Raw genomic sequence first — 7,671 nt, 5'->3', positions numbered from 1 at the left:
ACGTTGAATGATGCGTTAGCATCAAGATATGATTTGGGGTTAAGAATGTCCTGCATTATAGCCTGCTTTCTGCTTTTGGAGCGGTCTCAGGTCTGCTTGGTGTTCACAGATGCATTCAAACTGCACCAGAGTTCACTCCAGTGGCGCTGAGACCTAGGTTTGTAGGCAGACCAGAATTTGCTGTTTTGGGCCGAATCAGAGTTCGATTACGGGTTTAAATCTCCCCAAACGGACCAGAATTTCAAAGCAAACGAACTAGAGTTTGATCAAAGCAAACTAAACAGAGCTGGTATGAATGCATTCAATGTCTCTCATCTAGGAACACATTGGAATCTCCCCAGAAGAGCTGGAAGAGGTGGCCCGAGAAACAGAGGTCTGGGCCTCTTCTCAAACTACTGCCAGACCCAACTCTGAAAAAAATGAAGATAATAGAGGATGGATGGATGGATGGATAGATGGATGATGGATGGATGGAGGGAGGGATGATGGATGGATGAATGGAGGGATGGATGGAGGGATGACGGATGGATGGATGGATAGATGGATGGATGGATGGCTGGATGGATGGATGGATGATGGATGGATGGATGATGGATGGATGGAGGGATGGATGGAGGGATGATGTATGGATGGAGGGATGGATGGAGGGATGATGGATGGATGGATGGATGGATGGATGGATGGATGATGGATGGATGGATGGATGGATGGAGGGAGGGAGGGATGATGGATGGATGGAGGGAGGGATGATGGATGATGGAGGATGGATGGATGATGGGTGGATGGATGGATGGATGGATGGGTGATGGATGGATGGATGGATTGATGATGGATGGATGGACGGATGGATGGATGGAATGAATGGATGGATGGATGGATGGATGATTGGATGGATGATGGATGGATGGTTGGATGGATGATGGATGGATGGATGATGGATGGATGGATGGATGGAGGGATGGATGGATGGATGGATGGGTTGATGGATGGATGATGGATGATGGATGATGGATGGATGGATGGATGGATGGATGGATGGATGGATGATAGATAATGGATGATGGATAATGGATGATGGATGGATGGATGATGGATGGATGATGGATGGATGGATGATGGAGGGATGGATGATGGATGGATGGATGGATGGAGGGAGGGAGGGAGGGATGATGGATGGATGGAGGGAGGGATGATGTATGATGGATGGATGGATGATGGGTGGATGGATGGATGGATGGGTGATGGATGGATGGATGGATGGATGGATGGATGGATTGATGATGGATGGATGGATGGATGGATGGATGGATGGATTGATGATGGATGGATGGACGGATGGACGGATGGATGAATGAATGGATGGATGGATGGATGGGTGGTTGGTTGGATGGATGATGGATGGATGGTTGGATGGATGATGGATGGATGGATGATGGATGGATGGATGGAGGGATGGATGGATGGATGGATGGATGGATGATGGATAATGATGATGGATGGATGGATGGATGGATGGATGGATGGATGGATGGATGGATGGTAAACAGGGTAAAAGGTAAATGAATATAAAATGAGAGACATTGTCAAAGTGTAACAGAAATAAACTATGGTTGACCACAAGGCCACCATTTTGGCAGGGGCTGTGTGACGTCTATAAATACAAGGAGAAAGCAGACAAAACCTAAAGTAAAGCAAAAATCCTAATGTCTGCATTTTTAATCATTTTCAGAACCTTTAAATAACATTCTTTATGTATCAGAGRTGCATTGTATGCCACACAGCGCCTAGAAAAAGTATTCACTCCCTTGGATGTTTTACCCTTTTATTGCTATTATAAATCAGTCGTGGTCAATATAAATTGGCCTTAATATAAATTGAGAACAATAAACGCATAAATATTGTTTACAGTCACTGTATTAGCTGATAAAATATTGAAAGTGACCTTTTTAGCTTTTACATGTCTTGCTTATTGTGCATGCTGTCAGCAAAACTGTTCAAACTTCAAAAATTTGTGTGCATTACTTGATTTATGAGTAAAAATATCAAGCATGTGCTAAAAAAACTGTGGATTAGAATCCAAACTAAACAAAGCTCAGTTATCCATTTTTAAATACTGACGTTCCTCTCCCATTGGACTTTATATAACAGTGGTATTTTCAAATTATCATGAAAATGATTTTAGTAAATACATTTAAAATATCAGCCTAAGTGCAGTAAGTTCCAGACCCTGTAGCAGATAACTGCCTTGACTGAGAAGACATAAAGTACTGAAAGTTTACTGGTAAATAATACATTTACAGCTGAGTTGAATAGTTAACTAGTTTACTGATATGAAGTAACCACTTGCTTGATCCATGAGTACGGACCATCGACCGTTATTAAATTCTGAATAAAGGGTCGATGGTGTGACAGGTCATAATGTAACCCCAGTCCAGACTGGGACCATTTATTCTGGCTCTGGCCAAACTGATGCTTTTAAATCTGTCTTGTTCACAGTTAAATCTTTCAGTTGGGTCTATAGAAAGTGGAACTGCAATGCTGTTGTCTGTCTACCTTATTGTAACTCCACAAGCCCCGCCCCTTTTCTGAGGCATTTAAATCAACTCGTTTTTAGGCTGTCTCTTTAAATCCAAGCGAGCTGCACAGAAACGTTTTATCTACAAGCAAATCTAAAGATGTCAACAAAGGAAGACTGGTCCATTCAGCCTTACATGTTGGAGCCAGAGTCTGATCCACAGCCAGAGGACAGTGAAAACCACCAAACCGTAGTAGATAATTCCAGACCTTATTTAGCAGTTCTCTCACAAAAACTATGATGTTATATTTCAGAAAACATCATAGAAAATAGAGAAAACTAAGTGGGCTAAAAAATAAAGTATAAAGATATTTTTGCAGCACCAGGGGAGACTAAATTAGTCTTTTCTGTCTCCTAAAGATAAAAGTTCACAACAAAATGCATTTAATGGCTAAAAAATGGATTTTGCAGATATGTCCTCTTTAAAGGGCCCTAGACTAGATAATACCCTCCATAATATCAATGTTGTGACATAAACACATTGAGGGTTTAGCTTCTTCAGGTACATTAAGTAACTAACTCTAAACACAGACTGTTATCTCAAACAGAAACAACCACCATTGTACATTTAGAAATATATTCAGTTAAAACTGGTTAATATCATGTATATTATTAACAGTTGTGACATGAGAGTTGTATTGATGCATAGTACATTAAAATGTTCTAAATAATTTTACTACAGCATGTAAAAATGTCAAAATAAAGATGGACTTATAAAATGGTGAGTCCTAAATGGTTAATTTATTAAAAAATACATTTTCAGGTATCCTATAGCCCAATAAAAAGCTCATAAAATCATACGTAAATGTCTATTTTTAAAAGTAATACAGCATGTAAAACCTGAAAACAATCATTTAAATAAATGCTCATCCYTCCTCGTTGCAATAAACTTTATTCTACTGCTTGCATCGTTGGCTGGTGTCCACCAGTTAAAACACTCACTTTAATTAAGTGGGGCAAAAATTCTCTTGTTTTATCACAAAAGACAAAAGATGGCAAACATTTGTCATTTTTCAATAACAAATCAAAGAATTCAACTAATTTACTGTTAAATAAGGTCACAGTTCATTTTGATCCACATTAATTAATGAGACGTTGTTTGAGATTGGCCTGAAGGGGTTAATGTGAGGGACTGTGGCTGAGTGGTTAGGACAGCTGTCCTCCAATGAGGGAGTTGGCGGTTCGATTCCTCTGCTATTCTGTCACACTTCAAAGTGACCTTGGGCAAGACACTGAATCTTCTGTTGTGTCCCATCACTGTGTGAATTTTAAAGCACTGACTGGTCTCTATAGAATGATTGATGTAGACCAGTTTTATAGAGAGATGTGGGAGTGTTGTGTGGTAATGACGACACAGACTGTAAAGAATGTTGTGTGTCCTGATTAAGGTGCTATAAAAGTACAGACCATTTATTCTGGCTCTGGTCAAACTCTACCTGGGTTTGATCTGGGCAGGGGTTCCTTTGTCCGGGTACACCTGCTCAGTTTGGTCTGACTGAAGAAGAAACCTGTTCCCTTCTTTCATCCATTCATACTTGTGTCCTGGGTCTTCCTCTGGGCCTCCTCCCAGTGGGACGTGCCCAGAACACCTCAGGGAGGCGTCCAGGAAACATCCTAACCAAATGAACCACCTCAACTGGCTCCTCTCGACATGGAGGAGCAGCGGCTCTACTCTGAGTCCCTCCTGGATGACTGAGCTTCTCACCCTATCTCTAAGACACCCTGTGGAGGAAACTCATTTCAGCCRCTTGTATCCGTGATCTTGTTCTTTCGCTCACTACCCAAAGCTCGTGACCATAGATGAGGGTAGGAACGTAGACCGAAATCGAGAGCTTCGCTGTCTGGCTCAGCTCTCTTCACCACGACAGACCRGTACAGCRCCCGCATCACTGCAGACGCAGCACCAATCCTCCTGTTGATCTCCTGCTCCATTCTTCCCTCATTCATGAACAAACACCAAGATACTTGGTGTTTGTTCATGAACTCCTCCTTGGCCATTCCCCAACCYGGACAAGGCACTCTACCCTTTTTCGGTTCTGTCTGTGTCTCAGTCCATGGGCTGCATCCTCATGAGCACATAGCCCACCTGGGCCATGTGGGCCACGTCCTTCCAGTCCAGCTAGGCTGCATGAAACTGCTGTGAAATGAGACAGTCTAGACTTGGCTTGATTTAAGTTTGTGTGACCACATGCTACCMCGTTACCAAACTGATCAGTTTCATATCAGACTTAAAATGCATTGGGATGTGTATTTACACATCTTTACACTGGAAGAATAACAGTTAAAACGTTACACGTAAATAAATTTYAAAAAATACAATGATTCAGGTTTAGCTCCAGTACCAGTACTTGTTGCATTTTATTTAATATCTTAATGCAGCATGAATTTCTTCAGCTAACTTGATAAAATTACATTTAAAAACAAATTCTTCGGTCAGTGATGAATTTCCAAACTACGCCGACTTGGTAAAAAATGAAATCTCCATGGTCTTGGTTTCTCAGTTTATTTTGCTGTTGGAGCACTGAATCCTGGGATCTCCTCGGCCGGTAAGGATCCTCTGATGCATCCTTGGTTTTCCAGATTTTGTGGGCCGAATGAGGAGGAGCCTTCGAGTTGATTCTCATCCCAGCCGCTTCACGCTCTGCTGACGAACACTCCATTGAATTTTCCTAATGTGTATATATTTTATGAATTAAATTAAATCTTTTTTCTACATGTGCAGATCCTACAGCATCAAAAGGTGTAAACATGTGGCTTCAACAAGTAAACAATACAAAGTGATACACAAAGCACCTAACAAGATGGCTGACTCGTGACTCATGGAGCACCATCAGTGTCCTTTTCAGAGTGATGATCTTTGGTYGCACTCAGAATGCTCTCTTATTGGTAATCCTGACTCTTTTTATGCAAACTCTGTATGAGAATGTCTGAGGGTGCTCAGGACGAGCTGCACAGAGGCAGGTCTGGGTTTCTCTTCCACCTGACTGTGGATAAGTGGCAGAAGGTGGAGACATGCAGTGACACGGGGATTTCAGCACCTGACAGACTTCTTTATGAGTTTTCATTTGATGAGTGTTACACGGCACAAAACTTTGTTGAATTAACTAAGAAAGGTGGAACAGTACTCATTTATGAAGCTAAAGTTAGTATTACCAGAYGTTGTTGTGTCGTCCTGTTTTCCTGTTTATAAAAATAATAATAATGTGAGGATTAAAATGTTATCCTCAAAAGGTTACATGTTTCTGGTAGTTTTCTTAAAAATCTCAAAAAGAAGAAAAGCAAATGTTTTGTCTCTGTGTGAACAAAACGTCTTCTGTAGCTGTAAAAACACTGATTAGTTCTTATCCATGGGTTTATGGCAGCAGTATCTGCAGGAGTCCAAGGGTTGCAAAGATTTTACTATATTTCAGATTACTGGAATTCAACTCTGTGTGCATTTTACAATTTGCTTTTCAGACCAAAGAAACAAACAAAAAAGTTAGTTTGTGCAAACTTTATGTATTTTCTTCATCTCTTCTGGAGCAACTTTTTATTTTAGTTGTTTTGTTTTGCTGTATGCTTTTGGTTTGATTTAGAGTTGGAGGAGGTTTTACTGCCTGGTGTTTAATCCAGAAACTCTTTGTTTGTGTTGTTTGCACGGTCCCGTCCATCACTATTACTTGTGGTTCTTGTGAAGAAGAGCTCCAGCTGACATGAGGCTGTGTGGAGGCTGCCATGTTGAAATCTGACGGGCCAGACAGAGCTGTCGTATAATCAGTCACCCAAACTCCTGCCCCGGGGCTAAAAGTCAAAGGATCGCGGAGACCTGATGTAACACTTGTGTGATTCTCCCCTTTGAAACTTCAAACTCCAGTTTGTGAGCAAAGTCCTGTCTATCTTCTGAATAGGAATCTCCGACCACTGACCAAACTCCATTTGTAAACCACTGCCTATTTGTAGCTTCTCCTCAATGACTGCATCTCATTCCTCCACGCCCGGCCTCAGAGGCGACAGGCAGTGAAAATGAAAAATGAAAAAGCTGGCAGCTGGAGGAGAAATGGAGGCRTTCGGACGTGGATATACTCTGTGTGGGGACGTGTTTTTGTTTCTCTCTGTGGACGAGCGGCTCCCAGCAGCGACTGCACGTTGATAAGAGGAGGAAACAGGAGACAGCGTGCTACCTGCAGCARGTCTGAGGCCGGCAGTGAAAGGCTGCAGGTGATGAAGGAGATAGGTGAGTAGAGTGTCATGGCAAAGACCTTGTCAACAGATAACTATCTGTAAATAACAGCTTATGCAAGCCCTCGTGGCTCAGCGCTGGAATATCACTTCTTCYATGCCAGAGCAAATTTATTCATTTCTAAAGTCAGATTTTATGTTTCTATGATTGAGTAGTGCTGATTTTTCTAATTGTTTTGTTGATAAAAAAAAAGGACTTCACAATATTATTATACCCTGGTTTGAATTTAAAACTGAACTCAGAGCAGAGGTTTGGCCTCAGAGACCTTCAAACAAGTTTTTCTGTGAAAATAGATGAATATAACTTGATTAAAGCAGCTTTACTCAACTAAATGTTTCATTTTTACCCAAATATGCCTTTCTAGCCAACTTAGTCCCAAAAACTAAAGTAAAATTTTCCCAGTTAAATGCTGTAATCCAACAGGTTTGCCCTCGTTTCATGTCCACAGTGACAGAACCTGAAGTAGCCTCCGTGCGGCAAATAAGTCAACAATTGCATCAATAAACATGAAGAGCCGTGCTTGACGTAAATCAATCACAGCGTCTGATAAACTGAAGGAATCATTAACTCTGTGGTGCTGAGAGTTCAGTTTGACTGCTGTCCCAATCCCCTCTGTCAGCAGCTCCCAACACTCCACAAGTCCTTCAGTCTGCAGCCAATCGATGCACAGCTTCAGAAACCAGTTCCTGACCAGTCCCGAACTGTTTCATTCCTTCAGAAACCACTAAGACACAGATCTGACTCAGCACTGGTTTCCCCTCAGACCCTGCTGATGCCCACCGTCTGAGGCTGAAGTCAAGCAAAGATGGTTGTGTGTGTGTGTGTGTGTGTGTGTGTGTGTGTGTGTGTGTGTGTGTGTGTGTGTGTGTGTGTGTGT

At 41.8% G+C, this 7,671-nt stretch overlaps 1 long non-coding RNA gene across 1 annotated transcript in view; it reads left to right on the top strand.

The window, feature by feature from the left end:
- The first annotated feature begins 5,970 nt into the window (after positions 1-5,970).
- Positions 5,971-7,671, top strand: part of LOC106531289 (uncharacterized) — a 22,727-nt gene continuing 21,026 nt past the window's right edge. The window contains exon 1 of the long non-coding RNA XR_001311894.1: positions 5,971-6,788. This is a non-coding gene — a long non-coding RNA (uncharacterized LOC106531289). The remainder of the gene's footprint in view (positions 6,789-7,671) is intronic.

This window comes from Austrofundulus limnaeus, unplaced genomic scaffold, assembly GCF_001266775.1.
Source record: "Austrofundulus limnaeus strain Quisiro unplaced genomic scaffold, Austrofundulus_limnaeus-1.0 Scaffold616, whole genome shotgun sequence".
NCBI lineage: Eukaryota > Metazoa > Chordata > Actinopteri > Cyprinodontiformes > Rivulidae > Austrofundulus > Austrofundulus limnaeus.
This window is presented reverse-complemented; position numbering and strand designations above follow the sequence as displayed.